We start from the raw sequence: 20562 nt of genomic DNA, 5'->3' as shown, positions 1-20562 counted from the left end.
ATTGCACACATGAGCTACTACACTCAGAAAGAGCACTATTTTCATGGGATTTCTTTTTAGTTAAAGAAAGCATTTGGAGAAAGTGAGCATGTGTGTATGTGCTCAGTTGTGCTCATGTGGCTACACGTGTGTGTGTGTGTGTGTGTGTGTGTGTGTGTGTTCAGGGTGGGGGTGGGGGTGACTTATGTCATTGCTCAGTGTTCTCCACTAATTATCAGACGTGAACTATATACCACACCCAGAATGTACTCAAGATGTTTGGCACCAGTAGAGTATTCTGCTGCCCTTTGCATGAACAGTCTCTTGGAAGGGTCAAGGCATACCAAGGTTTTACGAAATACCCTGTTTATTTACCCAAGGGAAACAAAAGACACATTTGTGTTTTTACCAGTGCTTAGGATAGAATCTAGGGCCTCCATCATGGGACGGGAGCTTAAAATGAAGCTGAAGAATATGTATACTATAATCCTGAAGCTCCAGAGGTTGGGGTTAGAGGGGTGGGGATCTCAATGAGTTCAAGGCCTACCTGGGTATATAGTGAATTCCAGGCCAGGTAGGCTTAGTAAATCTTGACATTGTTAAATCTTGACAAAGGAAGGGAGGGAGGAAGGGAAGAGAGAGAAAGAGAGAGAAAACAAGAAAAAGAATGGAAGATGGACGTTGGTATTAGACTGATAGCCCCTGTTGGTCTGTACCTTTTCAATTATAGTCTTTCTGTAATTACATACCTTCTCCTTTAATAGAGAAGTGTCTGGCTTTCTTCACACTTATCATGTCATTTATTGCCTAATGCCAGGCACATAAGATAAACGAAAATACTCTTTGGTGTATTCCAAGGAGTGGACTTGTTTTGGTCTGGCTGGAAACAGGACAGAAGCTAAGGGAGTGTTCAGGGAAGGTCTTTGAATGTTCCGCTTAAGGGTTTGGATTTTCCTCCACTGCCGGTTGGGAGCAAGTAAAAATGTTTTCAGCAGGGAATGACATACCAAATCTTTGTTTTTGTCAGAAATCATCTGGTAGTAGTTTGGGAAATGAGTTAGGGGAAAAACAAATATTTGAATGAAAGTAGGGAGACAGAAACCACACTTGACATCTGAAAGTGGAATAGGCCTTAGCAGGCCTTAGAGTCTGGCTGAGGAAGACACACCTGAAAGATGTGAGCTCAGTAACTCAAGAGCTGAGCTGAACAAAACAAAACCTTCACAATAATATTTCTATTGAGCTGGCTCTGAGAAAAATCTATCTTGGATTGAAGTGCTAGATAGTTTGAGGAATTTAAATGTTATTTAGTTTTTGAGGCAGTGACACTGGGAGAATTAAAAAGGTTTTCTTTTTTCATTAAAATGAACAAACAAAAAACCAAACCAACCAAACAGACAAACAAACAAACAAACAAACAAAAAAAAAAAAACCCGGAAACAAACAAAAAAGCAAAGGAAATCAAACAGAAATGAAATGATATCTGCTCTCTCTGTGCTGAGATCAGAGTCTGCTCATGAAAGGACGTGCAAACTGATCCTCCTGTTTGTCTCCCATACTTCTCTAGGACAGTTTGGGAAAGAGAAGGCGGCACACATTCAAGAATGTCACCAGCTACTTATGGACCAGTTGCTTTTGAGCCCCACCCAGAAATTAGTCCCCTCACTTGTAAGTCTTGTGACTTTGTTCAGTGTTGGGTCGGGGGGGGGGGGGGCAATTTCTCAGGCTTCATTTCTTTGTGGGCATTAAATCAACTAGCACACGGGTGTACTTTAAACAGCAGGGGGTACAGTAGGCTCAGGACTCCCTCTGCACTTCAAACCCCAGTCCCGCTGCTTCCTGACTGGGACATGTTGAATAAACCACCTGCTTCTCTGTGAAGCCAGCTTTCTTCCCCTTCGTAGCCTGAAGCATAAAGTAGCTGTGATGGGGTCAGAGAGAAGGCTGAGCAGTTAGAAGCACTGATGGCCTTCATGAGCAACACCCCCCCCCCCCAATCCTTAAGATGTGTGTATGCATAAACACAGAAATAAAATAATACAGACTCATCAAAGTTGCTGTGGAGAAATCTTCAAAAAGTGACTCCTTCAGTTCTTGATTCAAAGCATGCTCAGTAATTGCAAAGACAAATCCTCACAAGCTTAGGACAAAGCAACAGAAATATAGTGAAGTGTGTGGGGGTTCTTTTATTGTTGTTTTTGAGACAGGGCCTCACTATATAGTTGTGGCTGGTCTCGAACTCGTTATGTACACCAGTCTAGCCTTGACCTCACAGAAATCCACCTATGTCTGCCTCCCCAGTGCCAGAATTAAAGATAAAGATGTACACCCCCACAGCCAGTTACAGTGGAAATTTATTTGATCTAAAAAGGTTTTACATATTCCATGTTTTTCTCTGCTTTCTATTTTCCTCATGGGGGCAGGAGGAAGGCCAAGGGACAAGCCCTGGCTAAGGCAGGTCTCAAACTTGCAGACTTCTTTCTGGTTTCATAGTTTGAAAATGTTGACTTGGTATGGAGCTTAAAGTGTTATCTTTTACAGCCTAAGTTGGGGAGTTCTGTGTTTAGCCCCAAAATGTCAATATTTAGTTTCACAAAGAATGGTAAGAAGACAGACTCTGGGCAGTGTCCTCTTGCTTTTTAAGAGATCTTTTTTTTTTTTTTTTTTTTTCTTTTTCAGATTTATTTTATTTTATGTGCATGAATCAGGTGAGCAAGGCCCTGGGTTTGATTCCAATCCAAAAAAGTCAGGGAAGGGGAGAGAGAGAGAGAAAAAAAAAAAAAAAGAAAACAAAATTTAAAAAGGAAAAAATGCTAAACAGAACTAGCTTGTCTAGGTCTGGAATCTTACACTGTGATTTGAAATCTGCAGATCAAGACAGGAGGCTTCCAAGAAGCTGGGGCACAAAATGAGAATGTGTCTGTGTGTGCTACTATAGCCCCACTTTTTATTTCAACATTACTTGGCATGTTTTGATTATCAGCCACGCACTGTCAGTGATATCTATAGCAGTCCAGGGGAAATGCCAGATTTTGGGTGGAAACGGAATTGGCAGCCCCTATATTCTTTTCTTTTAATTTACACCAAGACACTTCCTGTCTTAAAGCAAGCCAGGACTGGTCTCTTAAAGGAAGAGAAACAATAACAAGGGAATCTGCAGAACAGACTGAGACAGAAGTCATTCACCCTGCAGGGTAGTAAAAAAGTGATCTTGATAAAGCCTGTAGAAGAAAAGAATGTTTTGGTAGCAACAACAATTCTGTCCCACCCAGCCATGGACAATGCAGGAGGAGAGCTGATGGCAGTTTAGACTCCTTCTCCCATTCATACAAAATTATATCTAGACATATCTTTGGTTTTTTTTTTTTTTTTTTCCCCATCCTACTAAATAGTAGGTATAAAAGAAAAAGCACAAACTGAAGAAATCTGTCCATTGTTTACAACCAACCTGTGGTAGTGTAGAGACACACCATCATTAAACATCTTTTTGTTTTGTTTTGTTTTGTTTTGAGACAGGGTTTCTCTGTGTAGTCCTGGCTGTCCTGGAACTCTGTAGACCAGGCTGGCCTCGAACTCAGAAATCCACCTGCCTCTGCCTCCCAAGTGCTGGGACTAAAGGCGTGCGCCACCACCGCCCGGTTCATCAAACATCTTTAATAAACATCAATATGAATAGTCCATGGTAATGAAAAGAAAGGTAGCCACCGAGATTCCTTTTTTGAAAACAGGTCTTGGGCTGGAGAGATGGCTCAGTGGTTAAGAGCACTGACTGTTCTTCCAGAGGTCCTGAGTTCAAATCCCAGCAACCACATGGTGGCTCACAACCGTCTGTAATGGGATTTGATGCCCTCTTCTGGTGTATCTGAAGACAGGGAAGGTGGTACATTAAATAAATAAATAAATAAATAAATCTTAAAGAAAAGGAAAGAGAAGAAAAGAGGTCTTGGGCCAGGCGGTGGAGATACAAGGGCTTTAATCCCACCACACAGGAGGCAGAGACAGAGGCAGGTGGATCTCTCTGAGTTTGTGAGTTGACCCTGTAAGTTACGACACTTGACACTACTTCTGACAACCTGAGTTCAATCCCAGGATCCACATGGTGGGAGAACTAACATCTGTAAAACTAGGATAATTTGGGTTTTCAGGGCAAGAAGTCTGCTCAAAATTGAAACAGTTAAGAGCCTACCAACCAACAAACCAATCAGTACTGCACTGATCAAGCTCTCCAAAAGTTCAGACAGCTCAGTGCTACTAAACTGGACATTCTAGAAGGCACTAGTAAATGCACTAAAGGGACGCTCACCCCCTTTTTTCAAGGCAAGAATCTGTGATAAGAAATAACAATTTGGAGCTTTTCTTCTCTCTTTCATAGTAGGAAAGTGAAGATTGGAAAAATTAAAGAATTTACAAGAAACAGAGCTGGTAAGCTGACGTAGCTAAAACTGTTCTGCATGTTGAAAACAGCCTTTGTTTTAACCTCTAGGCTTCTGGGCTTACAAGGATTTGCCACGCACCCAGTTTCTTCAGAGCTGAGGCTCCAGCTAATTCTGAACTTTTATGATTCTGCTCATTGGCTTTCTTTCCCAGCTAGCTGAGAAGTAAAATGATGGATGAGCTTTGAGAACAGTACACTGGGCTCTCATGATATTGCTTTAGTAAAAGATGAATCACGAGGAGTCAATAATTCTGTTTTGTAAAAGTTTCCATAAACAAGCCATCTTTCAAAAAAGACCTCCTTCGTGTTATAAATAATGTAAGGACAGCACACCTTGTCTGTCTTGCAGAAAGAATCCTGTATGTTTGTTTGTAGACAGGACCTCTCCATAGAGCTCAGACTGGCCTCACATTCTTTTGCCAGCTTAGTCTTCCTAGTGCTGTGATTATAGGCATGAATGCCATATCCAGACCCAGAAAGGCTGTGATTTACAATACATTCTTTCTCTTGACTTTTTTTTTTTTTTTTTTTTTTTGCCTTTGCATAACTGAGTATTTTCAACACATTGAACCCATCAGTTGTCAGGCCCTCTCCCCCCCACCTGTCTCAACACACTCACTGCATTTTTTCACAGATTAAAACATTCTAAATGTCAAAATTTGAATAACAATTCCCTGTTTTCTGAACTGAATTTTGTAGTTTAATGTTATTAGGCACCTTTGAATTTGTCTTTGTAAAGAGGGGAAGTTTCTGGAAGCTGAAAAGTTTTACCCAATCATGGTAAAATAGTCTGCATAATGTCAAGTGTGCAAAATTGGTATTCGGTTTTTCATTTTAGTGAATTATGCTGATGGTGTTGTTATCTCCTAAAATTGTGTTCTACTTGGTCATTTTGTAGGGGGAGTAAATTCTTATTTATTAAAAAACACTGGTGCCGGGCGGTGGTGGCGCACGCCTTTAATCCCAGCACTTGGGAGGCAGAGGCAGGCGGATTTCTGAGTTCGAGGCCAGCCTGGTCTACAGAGTGAGTTCCAGGACAGCCAGGGCTACACAGAGAAACCCTGTCTCAAAAAACAAAACAAAACAAAAAAACAAAAATCAAACAAACAAACAAACAAACAAACAAACAAAAAAAACCACACTGGTACTTGTTTTTTTTTTGTTTTGAGTTTGATCCCTGGAGCCACAACAGTGGAAGCAGAAACGTTACTACTGCAAGCTAAACATCATGGCACCCAATCCATGGGTGTACACAAAAAAGGAACAAACTAAAAACAAACGTGAAACCCTTGGTCTTTCTGCTTTGTTCAAGCATAGAAATATCAGGTTGCCTTTTTTTTTTTTTTTTTTTCTTTTTGCCTCCCAAGAATATTTTGTTCAAATATTTCAGGTTGTAAGTGAAGCTGACTTACGCAACGATTTCAACCCTCTGGGATTTTAGTCCCATTTGAAGCTATGCAGTACCACCCAAATGAGTCACGTTTCATAAAATGTAACATCTGTGAAAGAATGTTAAAAACATGACAGTGCCCAAAACAGCTGTGGAACTCTGGAAGAAATAAAATGAATCTCTCCACTTACAGCTAGTTCTCCATCGCTCAGTTTGTAAGGGACCACCACACACTTGTACATGCAATTTATGTACATTTTTCTTAATCGGATTTTTAGTTTGTTTTGTTTCTTTGTTTGTTTTAATCTGGAAAAAAAAGACCGGTGATACAGCCCAGTGGGTAGTGTTTTTTTTTTTTTTTTTTTGGTATGCACAGAGCTGGCCAGGATCTCAGAGATGCTTGTCGCGGAGAGGGCTTTACGACAATCATATGTGACATTTGTTCACGTATGTCTCTACACTGAGGAGAACCAAAGTGTAGTAGTGCACGCCTTTATCCCAGCAATTCGGGAAACAGAAACAGGCCGATCTCTGAGTTCTAGGCCAGCCTGGTCTACCGAGTAAGTTCCAGGAAATCCAGGGCTACACAGAGAGAAACCCTGTGTCGGAAAACCAAACCATACCACACATACCACACCACACCACACCACACCACACCACACCACACCACACCACACCACACCACACCACACCACACCACACCACACCACACCACACCACACCACACCACACCACACCACACCACACCAAACCAATCACAACACACCAAACCCACCTGACATCCAACTGTGCTCGGCTAGGGCAGCCCCACCCAACTGCTTTGCTGCAGCCAAAGCGCTATGTTGCCGCTTTGCGGCCAAAGCGCCACTTTGCGGCTTTTCTGCTTTCTCAGACACCTGACCTCACTGCTGTACGGCTTTGTCTTCTGCCACCAGCAAAAAAAAAAAAAAAAAAAAAGGTGCCTTTCAAACTCAATACAAACTTTTATTTTCAATGCTAGAGATGGAATCCAGAGCCCAATCCAACATCCAACTCGAATGCTTTCCAAACCCACCTCCTCTTCGTTACATCTTTTAAAGCCAGTCTTGGTTTGAAGAAGGAGCTGACTAGACCAGGCTAGCCTGGAATTCCCGTATTCCAACTGTGTTGCACCTCACGCTATGGTGAACAGCTGAAACTAAAAACTGAACTATTTGATAACCAATGCTTCAGTCATCCAGCCAGCCAGAAAACCTTGGTGCTTCCGGGTCACACATACAGGCTCCATCCGTCGAGGTGTGGCGGCATCTTGGAACTTGTCTTAACGCCGCGTGCATTACTTGCAGCCTTAAAGATAAATCCGTAATCCTGTAAGTAAGGTTTTCTCTGATCACTGTTTAACCATGGGACTCACTGTAGACAGTCTGCACTGTGTGTGTGTATTTGCGTGTGTGCGCGTGCGCGCGCGCGCGCGCGCGCGCGGGTGTGTGTGTGTGTGTGTGCACGCGCGCGGTGTATATGTGGTTATGTGTTTATCCATGATTCTATGTGTGGTCCATGACATAGTTTTTTTCCTTCTATCATCTGGAACTTGAAGATAGACAGAAGTCATCAGGCTTGGTCTGATACCTCTTGAATAATTTTGTCTGGGCCCTTGACTTTATTTTGTTCGAGAAAATACTGGCATATCAAATTACAGGGGGAAAGTTGACTTATAAGTTTCAGGACTTCTCTACCATTCTCTGAGCTGTGTGCGGAGAACTGGTAGTGGATTTTATATCCCATCCTACAAAGCTGTTGTCTTAGTCAGGGTTTCTATTCCTGCACAAACATCATGGGGAGGAAAGGGTTTATTCAGCTTACACTTCCACACTGCTGTTTATCACCAAAGTAAGTCAGGACTGGAACTCAAGCAGGTCAGGAAGCAGGAGCTGATGCTGAAGCTGGAGATGAAGCTTCTTTCTCTGTGATAACTCCAGCTTGTGTCAAGTTGACACACAAAGCAGCCAGTACAATTGACCCCTTGTCCACTTGACACGCAAACACATTACTGTTAAGCCTCAACCCTTACTTCCTTATTCATCCCCAAGATCTAAATATCTTTAAAAGTCCCACAGTCTTTGCATATTCTTACATATTAAAATTTCAATCTCTTTAAAATATCCAATCTCTTTTAAAATTCAAAGTCTTTTTTATAATTAAAAGTCTCTTAACTGTGGGCTCCACTAAAGTACTTTCTTCCTTCAAGAGGGAAAAATAACAGGGCACAGTCACAATCAAAAACAAAATCAAACTCCAACCATCCAATGTCTGGGATCCACTCACACTCTACTGGGCTCTGTCAAGGGATTGGGTCATTTCTCCATTCCTGCCCATTGTAGCACACAGCTCATGTACTTCAAGGCCCCAGCTGCTTGTACTCCACTGCTGCTACTGTTCTTGGTGGTTATCTCAAGGTATCGGCATCTCCAAAACTCTGCTGTCTTCCATTGCAACTAGACTTCACCAATAGCCTTTCATAGGTTCTCTTCATGGTGCCAAGCCTCAACTCCTTTGCATGACCCCTTTAGTCTTGGGCCATCAATTGCAACTGGCTTTCAAAAAACACTTCCCAGAAGATTTCACCTCAATGATGCTGGTCTCTTCTTAATCACCACTAATTTCTTAGTTCTAGCTAACCAGCATCAATTTTCCCAGTAACACAAAGGATTTGCTTTAGTAATTCTGGAATCTTGTTAATCACATCTGATTCTTCAGCCCCAGCTAACCAAAACCACAGAATCTTCACAATCAAAACAACATGGCCCTGATAAGAGTCTTTAATCTTCCCTTTGAAATTTTACAAGCCAGGCCTCTATCTTCTGCACTGTTCTCAACATTATCTTCCAAACTCCTATAAAACATCTCACAGAGCTCTTAACACCCAATGGCTCTTTTAGCCTAAAGTTCTACAGTCCTTCTACAGTCCTCCCCAAAACATGGTCAGGTTGTCACAGTAATACCCCACTCCTGGTACCAATCTGTCTTAGTCAGAGTTTCTATTCCTGCACAAGCATCATGACCAAGAAGCAAGTTGGGGAGGAAAGGGTTTATTCAGCTTACACTTCCACACTGCTGTTCATCACCAAAGGAAGTCAGGACTGGAACTCAAGCAGGTCAGGAAGCAGGAGCTTATGCAGAGGCCATGGAGGGATGCTGCTTACTGGCTTGCTTCTCCTGCTTTGCTCAGCTTGCTTTCTTATAGAACCCAGGACTACCAGCCCAGGGATGACACCACCCACAATGGTCCCTCCCCCTTGATCACTAATTGAGAAAAATGCCTTACAGCTGGATCTCATGGAGGCATTTCCTCAACTGAAGCTTCTTTCTCCGTGATAACTCTAGGTTGTGTCAAGTTGACACACAAAACCAGCAAAAGTACAGCTGTAATGGACTGTTACTTTCACCTAGTCTCAGCTGAACCTTCGTGCAGTTGCCAGATGTCCCAGCCCCTCAAGGTGACAGATGAGTCCACTGCCTTATGCAGCCTCATTCTGGTGCCACCTCCCTAGGAGACAGCTGGATACAACCTACCTGACTTACCAACTGACCCCCAAGTCCCTTATAGAGTGCAGACTCCCCATTCTCTGTCAGGGAACCTCAAAGGCACTCATGCTGCCAGCCCTAAGCCCCCAAGTAGAACTCCCCATGGAACCCTGCTGGGCTAACACCCTGTGCCCCTCAACCTGTAGGTCCACGGACCCCTACCCTGCTCTCCTTGTTTCCCTACCACTGTGTGTGCCTTTGGTCTCGGCATTTTCCCCTTCGAATTGGCTTCGGAGGCCCCGTGTTCTCTGGGATTTGTAATTACCCCGTGATCTGTTGTCCCTTGTGCTTTGTTCTCCAGCCTCCTCCCTTCTCACCTGACCCCACACACTTAGACCTCACTCTCTTTCTCTTTAGAAATAAACTGGATAAAAGACAAACATAACCAGATGTAGGTGATCAGCTTTAAATAATATTTTAAAGCTAAAATGCTTTAGTTTGTGAGGGAGGAAGCCATACGTATTTAGTAGAAATTGTACCTCATATTTTAGATTCTGGCCTTTTTCTAAGCTAGCAATGTGACACAAACACTTCAGATCCTGGGCAGCGCAAGCTGCAGCTCTTAGTCAGCCATGCAATCATGAGGAAAAAAAAAGCGGTACTCTGCGCACACAGTGTTGCTAAGCAACCGTGTTCAGTAAGTGAGGTGTATTCAATTTGTTTTCAATTAAGATATTTTCAGTTTACAATGTGTTTATTGAGGTGTAATTCCATCATAAATCAAGGATTATCTGCATAAACAAGTTCCTTCTGTGAAGGACACACAGTCACAGGTTGGACACTTTACCGTCAGGCCAAGCTACAGCAAGCAAGGTCCAGAGAAAGGCTCACTGAAACATCTAAGACCACCTCCCTAGGAGGCCTATCAGAGCAGAACAGGGGCCTCTCTCCCTGAAACAACCAAATCAGAGGAAGATATGCAGCAGGCAGGATGTGACCATGAGTGCTCACCCTCCCCCACCCTTGACCTCCTCGGTGCCCCACAGTGGGGGAGGGGGCTCTTCAGCTAAGGTTCTGTCCCTCTGCCTTTAGAGGCTACCCAGAGCCTCAGCTGCTGTTGCCAGCCCTGTCCACCCCCAAGTGTCGCTGTTGCCATTATCAAAGTAAATCCTCCCAAAGGAAGCAAGGCAACCCCCTCCACTGGATGCCAAAGAGGCCCTAGACTTACAAAGGAAAGAAACAGGGGCCTTACAGCTTATGCTGGGAAAGCCAGTGAACTACATTAGATTTCCAGGTTTTAATCCCAGCCGCGGTGAAGCTAAGGGTTAAGGATGTGCAGAAAATGATTCTCGTAGCAAGGACACAAAAAGACGTTGTCCTCTGTGACCACTGAGCAGGGAGGCCTATTGGGAGTAGACAGGATCTTGCTATGTAGCCCAGGTTAGTCTCAGATTTTGGCCATTCCCCCTTTTCTCTGCCTCCTGGGTGTCTGGTGTATAGGTTTGAGCTACTATGCTCACCAAATGGATACTCACTTCCCACCTTCTTTTCAGTAGAGGGGACTGAACCCGGGCTTCACGTATCCTAGGACTACATCTTAACCAGCACGAGCATAACCTCGCAACAGGAAGCCAAACAATCACCATAGAAGAAACAGCTGAAGCAGCTTTCCTTAGCTTCTGCAGCCCTTTGCATCCCTTAGGCTAATAAGGGCACCTTACAGAGGGAGGCAGCTGGCTGAGAGCAGGGACAATAGGAACTCAAAATGGAGGCTGCGGTTGACAACAGGACTTTTTTTTTTTTATTTTTATTTTTTTTTTATTTTTTTTTTTAAATCACCTTAAGTATAGGAGGCAACCAATCAAAGCAAGGGCAAAAAACTTTAACCATCTAGAAAGACAAGTCATTCTAAGGATTTTACTCAGAAACAAAACAAAACACACACAAAAAAGGATTTTACTCAGAGACAAAAAAGAAAGAAAGAAAGAAAGAAAAATAAAAGGAAAAAAGGAAAAACAAAAGGATACAGTTCTCTCTAGTTCCTAGTATGTACACAGTTCTGGGTTTGACCCTCAACAGACCAAAACAAGGTCTCTCTCTCTCTCTCTCTCTCTCTCTCTCTCTCTCTCTCTCTCTGTCTCTGTCTCTGTCTGTGTGTGTGTGTGTGTGTGTGTTGGGACAGTGGGACAACACCTCTTAGAAAGAACCTATGAGCTTTGGGTATTAGCTCTGTTGCCCCATTTCCTGCTACAGGCCAAAGACCAAATCCAAGAACTGTGGCTTCAGGTGGATTAAACAGTCTAAATGAAAGCAAAGCCTATTAAAGTGTATGTGGGACTGGTAGAGGTGGGGGTCAGGTGACTTCAAAATCAAATTGGAAAGAATTCATATTTACAAAAGAATGGCATTCTTAAATGCCACCTTGGAATCACAGCCCTGTAATTAAAATGTTTTGAACATTTTAAATTGTACTTCCATACTGTTTTTTTTTTTTTTTAAAGGAGAATTGTTTTCTTGCTCTTGGATCCCGCTGTCACAATTCCCTGTGCTCTGTCACATCTTGGGGTGTGGGCGTCCAATTTTCCTAATAGGCTTATGGTAATGTACTGTGAACAAACGAAAATCTAGCATGTCGTGAAGATGGCATTAAATTGTAAATTAACAGCTTACTGACATTTGAAGGTACTAATACTTGATATCATCTTTAAAAAAAAATCTTCAGTTTTTACATTGGAAAGTTACTGTTATTTCAAAAAGAATCACAGCTACATGGTTTACATTTTCAGCACAGAAACTGGGAATGGCTCACAGGAGGTAGAGGCGGGTGTAGCTCTGTGAGTTCCAGGCCTGCCAGGGCTACACAGTGAGACCCTGCCTCAAAATAAATTAATACATCAATTTAAATTTTTAAAATTAATTCAATAAAATTTTAAAATTCGTTGCAGTATAATAAGAATTTGGGCGGTGGTAGCAGGGGGATCTCTTAAGTTCGAGGCCAGCCTGGTCCACAAAGCAAGTTCTAGGACAGCCAGGGCTACACAGAGAAACCTTGTCTCAAAAATCCAGAACCAAAGAATTGTGGAGTTTAACCAGGTATGGTGGTGCACACCTTTAATCCCAACACTGGGGAAGCAGAGGAGGAAGGTCTTTGAGGTCAGCCTGGTCAAAATAGGGAGTTCCACGACAGACAGCCAGGGCTACATATAGAGACTTTCTCTCAAAAAACAAACAAAACAACAACAACAACAACAACAACAAAAAACCCAACAACAACAATAACAACAACAACAAAAAGAATTATGGAGCTAACAAGGAAGTATTTGTCACGGAAACCTGAAGGCCTGAATTTGATCTCTGAAACCCTGTGGGAGGAAGGAAGCAGTCTTCTAAAAGCTACCCTTTGACTTCCTTAGTCATAATAATAAAAATAATTATAATCAAATTTTCAAAAAGAATTATGTACAAATTGAAATGTAGATTTCTATCACATTTGGTAAAATCTTAGCAGAAAACTGGTATAAAAGAATTAGCACAGGAGGGCTCCATGTTTAGACCCATGCACACTAAGTAGGCCATTGCCCATCATGAAATCCTGTACAGAGGTCTGTCTAAAGGAAGAACCCTCACAGCAGGTCAGATGCAGTCTGACTCGACCCTTATGAAGGACAGAGGATTGAAAACGTGTGTGGGTGCATGTGTGTAAGACGTGCATATGTATGTGCGCCATGAGGCTTGTGTGGCAGTGAGACAACTTTCCACGATGTTTCAGGGCTCAAACACAGGTCAGGCATGATAGTCATTGACTTTAATGTATTTTTAGCTATAATTTTTAAAAGTCTTGGAAGAAGGGGGGGGCAAAAAAATATGAAGAATAATTCTAATTTTGGTATGCTTGGATTCTACCCTGTTTTGTTCCTTTAGATCCAAGAAGATTCAGTGGTGGTTTCCTGATCACTCCCTGTTGCACCTTGAGAAAGGCTAAGCCTCCTGGTTCCAGGAAACTGAGTCACCATCAACCTTCTTCCGGTAGCCACTTCTATTTTTAATCCTTCAGTACTAATTCAATTGAGTCCAGGGACACAAGGACTTTAACGTAGGGAGTGGGGTGCTTGGGAGCAAACTGATGTGTTAATTCATTATTTCAGGGTTTAATACTGGCTGGGCTGTAGCTTAGCCTGAGGGAGGTCAGCTGGGCCCTCCTACTGCTGAGCCTTCAAATGGGAACTGAGCCTGACCTTTGCACACACTGCTGAGTGCCTCTCGGTATACAGCATGCAGGAGCATATACGGGTCTCTTGTGTGGCAGAAAAAGGCATGGCAGAGCATAACCCATAAATAACAAGGCCCACGGTACACTCTTATTCCAAGAGAAGACCCAGGCAAACAGAACCAGACAGGGACATACCATTCTTCAGCTTCTGAACTCTGTTCTTTAGAGAATGAAGGGACCAATTGATTTAAGAGGTAATTGTAATTGATAATGAAATTTCAGAAACACAGGGAGAAGAAAGAAATCAACAGAAGCTGTTAAAAATTACTTTGAGAAATCACCTCGCTCCAGTCAAAATAGCTATCATTAACCATCTAACAACAAATGTTGGAGAGAAAGCAGAGAGAAAGGACAACTTACTTATTCACCAAATTCACTGTTGGTGGGGATGCAAATTAATACAGACATTATGGAAATCAGTTTGGAGATTGCTCATATAGGTGGATGGATGATAGGTAGGTAGGTAGGTAGGTAGGTAGATAAAACCACTGTATGAGCCTGCTATTTTTCTCCTGGGCATATACCCAGAGAACTCCATACCTTATTATAGAAATATTTGAATAACCATGTTTATTGCTGCTTTATTGACAAAGAATTGGAAGCAACATGGTTGTCTATCAACAAAAGAATGGACAATTTCATATTCAGCTCTAAAGAAAATTGAAATTACAAAATTTGCAGAAAATGGTTGGACTTAGAATGTCTGATATTACATATATATTATAAGCATGCATGTATGTATGTAAGTATGTATGTATGTATAATATGCAGAAAAGAGAACAAGGAAGGCTAAATATTAGGGGATGAGGAAGGGCTAAATGCTGGTAATGGATTGTGTCATGAAAAAGGATATGAAGGTAATTTGTTTCCAGTTCTGACTCTGTCATGGAAGTTTTTGGTTTTGGTGGTCTATAAGTACATGAAATATATTTGATAATAAAAGTATAAAGTCCTTAGCTGGGCCATGGTGCGCACGCCTTTAATCTCAGCACCTGGGTTGCAGAGGCAGGCAGATCTCTGAGGTCAAGGCCAGCCTGGTCTATAGAGTGGGTTCTAGGACAGCCAAGGCTGCATAGAGAAACCCTGAAAGATGAAGAAAGAAAGGAAGGAAGGAAAGAAGGAAGGAAGGAAGGGAGGGAGGGAGGAAGGAGGGAGGGATAAAACAATTCCATGTGATGTGCTATAACATCTGTTCTGAGTCCTTGTTCTCACTGTATAGAACTTCATTGAGTCATACAGACTTTATATCTGGCTAAATTTGCTGTGAGATGTTTTTATTTATTTAAAAGTGTCTTTTTTTTTTTAAATAATTGCACTGTTTGTTTTCAGAAGGGATAAACAGTAGGAATGTGGCAAACACATCAAATTGATGCAGGAAAAATTTTCTGCCCTTTAATCTTAAAAAAACAAAACAAAACAAACAAACAAAAAAAACCCAACAGCTGGTTTTTAGTTCTGAGTTCCATCCACTTCTGCTTCCTCTTCAGTGAACTTTTCACAGCAGTATATGGCCTGCTGGGTTTACTAGTACTTAAAAATCCATATTTGAGTTGCTAACTACATCGATGCTGAGAAAATTGTCCCCAAACACTTAACGAGACCAGAAATATGAAGTATGAGGAGTCTCTCTTATTTGCCAGCTGGTCTAAAAGCTGCCTTGTAAATAAATCTTCTGTAGGTTGAGGAAAGCAAACACCCAAAGTGCTTACCTGTTAATGTTCTGTGTGGAGCCAAGCTGTCGTGATGTTTGAATATAACCTTCAACTCCAGACTGAAGTGAAGGGGGTTTCCAGTCACTTAAGCTGCACACTCTTTTCTATCCACCTCAAACCACTTTCCTTTGACTTTTGAAATGATGCTGTGGAAAAAAAAATGGACTTTGAGGGTAGTTTTTTTTTTTTTTTTTCCCAAGATTTACTTATTTTATGTGCATGGCCATTTGTCTTCATGTCTGTCTGTGCAATGCATGTATTGCAGTGCTTACAGAGGCTAGACGAAGGGGTTGGATCTCCCAGAACAGATGGTTGTGAGCCCTCATGTGGATGCTGGGCATCAAACCCTGGTCCTCTGGAAGAATATCCAGTTCTTAACTCCTAGCCATCTTTCCAGCCCCGAGTGTGGTTTTTTTTTCTTTCTTTTTTCTTTTCCTAAAAGACAGATCCTCATGTATTCCAGAAAGGGAACCAGCAGTGAGTCTAGGGAATGCATTGGTTATTTCCCGGAGCCACCTTTGTAGCATTGCCTGCCTTGTTGTTGTTTAGTTGGGAATCGCCACTGCTTGCTGCCCTACTGCTATCAGGAAACCCAGGGACTTGAAGCATCCTCTCTTTTATCGGGAGAGGTTTTTGCTTATGAAAAGTCAGGTAATAGTGGCAGCAATGGAATAAAAGCCAGAAAATGTCAAAGGGGAGTTGTTTAATGCACCAGAAACTGTAGGGTTGATTAGGAGAGATTTTTCAAAATTACATTTGGAGGTAGAGGGTCTCTCCTTCCACCTTGTAGACTATGGGATTGAACTCAAGTTGTTAAGCTTGGTGGTGAATGCCGTTACCCTCCAAACTATCTCACCAGACTGAGATTTTTTTTTTTAAATTGAGGGTTAGTCTATTCTGTTAGTGAAGAGATGGATGGAATCCTATTCATGTATGTTAAATTTTCTTTTACATGTGGAGTGAGAGAACTTCATTTACTCCAAGGAAATTAGAAAATTGATTTTGAGCCCTTATCACCCATTGTCTGTAGCCCTGGTCATATGTACTTTTGCTAGAGCAGGCCTCAGTTCAGAAGCTTAAGAGATAAGTACTGTGGAGACTGAAAGAAAGCAAACTTGAATGCTATTGGCTTCCTGGTGAAGACCTACCTTGACTTTTGTATGTTCCATGAACCCAACCACGTGATATTTGAAATTGAGCGTCATTAAGCTATTAAAAGGTCAGCTTTAAAGCCGGGCGGTGGTGGCGCACGCCTTTAGTCCCAGCACTTGGGAGGCAGAGGCAGGCAGATTTCTGAGTTTGAGGCCAGCCTGGTCTACAGAGTGAGTTCCAGGACAGCCAGGACTACACAGAGAAACCCTGTCTCGAAAAACCAAACCAAACCAAACCAAACCAAACCAAACCAAACCAAACCAAACCAAACCAAACCAAACCAAACCAAACCAAAACAAAACAAAACAAAAAAAGAGGTCAGCTTTAGGGGCTGGAAAGATGGCTCAGTGGTTAAGAGCACTGACTGCTCCTCCAGAAGTCCTGAGTTCAATTCCCAGCAACCACATGGTGGTTCACAACCATCTGTAATGGGATCTGATGCCCTCTTCTGGTGTGTCTGAAGAGAGCAATGGTGTGTGTACTCATATACATAAAATGAATAAATAAATATTTTTTTTTTTTTTAAAAATGGTCACAAGCAGGGCATGACAGTCAGGCAGAGATGAGTAGATGTATATGAGTTCAAGGCCAGCCTGGTCTACATACCAAGTTCTGGCCAGCCATGGCTACATATCAAGACCCTATCTCAAAACAAAAAAATAAAATAAAAAGTCAGAAGCTCACGATTTTGTATTTGTTGTTTAGAACCAAACCTAGAAAAATTACAAGATGTCATTTTTATGATGGGAGTTAGGTGGAGGGTAGAGGCACTTTTCAGACCTTTTCCCTTTGTCCTAGATTCTAGAGTCTTCTAGGGCCTAGAAGGCGGTGTACTCTCGGCTTGCCCCAAGGAGTCTCCTGATTGTGCAGTGATAAGCATGCACAACAGTCTTGGCATATTTCTCTTCTGATTTGATGGATTCATGTGTTGCTGGGGGGTGGGGTGGGGGGGTAATTGTTAGTGCTGTAGGCTATTCAGTGTCTCTTCCTGGGAATACCTGTATTGTGTCATCACACAGAAGCTCAGTTTTATCCATAAAAGGAGATTTTTAAGGAGAATTTCAAGAAGTTTCGGTTACTTAACACAGTTTTTGTTTTGCGACAGAACAGGAAGCAACCAGTAGCTAAGACTGAAAAAAGCAGTAAGAGAAAAGACATGGATTAAGGATTATACTGTATGTCAAGCATAATTTACATACAATACGCAGTGAAACCCAGGATGTATATTTTATCTCTATGTACTAGTTACCACCTAAAACAAGAGTGTTGAGATATGCTTGTGTAGTTTTTAAATTAGCACAAGATACAATGAATTAAATTGCTATGATAAATAACAAAATGAAACAAAACAACAACAAAATCTTATTTCTTTTATTTATTTATTTTGGTTTTTCGAGACAGTGTTTCTTTGTGTAGCCCTGGCTGTTCTGGAACTCACCCTGTAGACCAGGCTGGCCTTGAACTCAGAAATCCACCTGCCTCTGCCTCCCAAGTGCTGGGACTAAAGGCGTGCGCCACCACTGCCTGGCAACAAAAAATGTATCTTTAATAAGCTCTATAGTTAGTTATGTTTGAAGTGCGCCTTTTATGTTTTCTCTGTCTACTATCTAGGCTGGCCTCAAATGATTGTCTTGATCTCTCATGCTACTATATCCTGCTTTGAATATCCCCTTTGACTTGTTTAACTGTACTAGAGAACTCTCTTCTTTGAATATTGATCATGCAGTGGCCATCCTATAGGCTGTGTGGGACACTGGTTAGGTTGGTAAGTCTGTATACTGGAGATCTGTTAGGGAGAAACTTTTAGGGGCCATTGAGATGGCTTAGCAAGTAGTTAAGGGTGTTTGTCTCTAAGCTCATGACCAGAGTTTTATTCTCTGAATCGAGGTGGTGGAGAGAGAGAACTGAATCCAGAGTTGTCCTCTGCCATCTACGTGTACACTGTGACACACACACACACACACACACACACACACACACCAAATGGATAAATGTGTTTGTAAATAGAAAGAAAGCTTCTTCTAAAGACTTACCTGTCAGGGTGTAGACATCTCCTTGCTGGAAGAGATGCTTACAGAACTGATTGAATAGGAGGGAGGAAGGAGCAGCAATAGTTTCTACCAGACAGAAGGGTTTCAGAGCAGTTTCACTACTTTCAAAATCTGCTAGAATATGTTAAAGGAACTTCTTAAGGGAATAGGTGTATGCTTTCATTCCTTTAGGGACAACTGGGCTCAGGGACAATATAACACCTCTATCATATTATTTTCTGAGGATCCCCCACACCATAAAAGTAATTTCTTTTCCATTGATGCTTGAAAGTTTACTTTTAGATAATTAGAATATATTATATTTTTTTAAAATGTGTATTTGGGGGCTGGAGAGATGGCTTAGTGGTTAAGATGGCTCAGCTCATTGATTGCTTTTCCTAAGGTCCTGAGTTCAATTCCCAGTAACCATACAGTGAGTCACAACCATCCAAAATGTGAGCTGATGCCCTCTTTTGGCATGCAGGTGTACATGCGATAGAACACTCGTATACAATAAATAAATAAATAAATAAATAAATAAATAAATAAATAAATATTTTTTTTAAAAGTGCATTTGTAGTAATATAATGCAATGATTTTAAGTGGGATTTTCTTCTTCCTACCCCATGTCCTACTAGGAAAAAATGGGGTTAGCAACTTGGTTTGCATCTTTTTTATATGATCAAGGATGTCCTTACTTTTTCCTTTTCTTGCCTGATGTTAAAACGGCAGCATACTTGTTCTAAATTCCTAAGTACTGATGATAGTTTCACAAATAGGGTTTTGGGAGAATATAGGTGGTGGTCATGTTAATTTTTTGTTTGTGATCAAACCAAATCATGTTGTAGTTGTTTGCAAAAAAAAAAAAAAAAAAAAAAGAAAAAGAAAAAAGAAAAAAAAAGAAAAAAGAAAAACAGTCTAAGGGGCATTTTCTCACAAAGAATTTGATTGTGAATAGGGGACTGATCTTGTAATTCTTTCCCGTTATTCAGGGTGCTACCTACTTCATATGTAAGGACCCTTTCTTGGGCCCCCTGCTTCATGGTAGGCACAGCTAGACATGAGATTTCAGGTCTTTTATTTGATTGCACTGTGAGGCTGGAAGCATACAATGCTTCCCATGATGGAAATGGATTCACAGACACAGATTTAGGCCCTAGGGGTTTGCATGGAGAAGCCAAGCAGCCCTGCCTTACAGGGTCATTTTTATTCCAGTCAAACCAAGAATTCTTCAAGGCCAGCTAGGACAAAGCCTTGTCTAAATTCTTGCTTTTAATTTTTATTATTCCCTAGAGTAGGAACTGAGCCTGGAGGATGGCAGGGGGTGGGGGTGGGGATGGGGGGGGGTGCGGCTAGAAGACAGCCTCTACATCTTTCTCTCTAAGACACACAAGGCTCTAATTCCCTTCGGAAATGTGGGGAGCAGCTTCTATTTTCTCTCTAATTTGAATAAGCCTTCACAATAAGCCAAATGCCAATTCAAATGAGATCTAGATAAAAGGATTTAAATTGATTTTCTTACCTACTGTCTGTCTGACTCTCTTGCCTGGGGAGTGGTAGGAAGGGAGGGTGAAGTTTTGGCGTGGAGGTGGGGGGGGGGGGGACCGGCAAACAAACACTTACCCCTGAAAAGTGCCGGTGTTGGATCAGGGTGGGAAGCTGGAAGGCGAGCCGGCGAGCCCACGTCTTCTGGGCTCTGTGCTCAGTCAGGATCCTTCAGGTTTAATGATTTCTCTGGAAGAACTGGTTGCAGCTGCCCTGAGTAGAGGAAGAAGTATTTCCTCTCTTCGTAAGCAAGGGAGGCAAATCTTCTAACTCAACTGCCTTGGGAAAGAAAATGTGTTTTGCCTGAAGCTAAATAAATCTGTTAGACTCCAGTTAGGTGACAGTATCCTTGGCCTTGTTTCAAAGTCAGGCCCTTCCCAACTACCTACTCAAATGATGCTACTTTTCTCATTAAACACTCATAATTATAAATATGATGTCAGTGTATCTGGATTTTTCCAAAACATAACGTTTTAGGAAAGTAAAAGGACTCAAATGCAGCACATCTCAGCCTCTGCTGTAGCTGGTTTCGCTGGTTTAGCATT

General features: G+C 41.9%; 1 protein-coding gene across 1 annotated transcript in view; it reads right to left on the bottom strand.

Annotated features, from left to right (window-relative positions):
- Cmklr2 (chemerin chemokine-like receptor 2) overlaps positions 1–20292 on the bottom strand; it is a 29058-nt gene extending 8766 nt beyond the window's left edge. The window contains exons 1-2 of the mRNA XM_034498986.2: positions 20096–20292; positions 15288–15436 (exon numbers count right to left, since the gene is read on the bottom strand). The gene's annotated coding sequence lies outside the window, so the exon portion shown is untranslated. The remainder of the gene's footprint in view (positions 1–15287; positions 15437–20095) is intronic.
- Positions 20293–20562: the final 270 nt, after the last annotated feature.

Source organism: Arvicanthis niloticus, chromosome 3, assembly GCF_011762505.2.
Source record: "Arvicanthis niloticus isolate mArvNil1 chromosome 3, mArvNil1.pat.X, whole genome shotgun sequence".
Lineage (NCBI taxonomy): Eukaryota > Metazoa > Chordata > Mammalia > Rodentia > Muridae > Arvicanthis > Arvicanthis niloticus.
The sequence above is the reverse complement of the archived record's forward strand: the minus strand, read 5'-3'. Positions and strand labels throughout refer to the sequence as shown.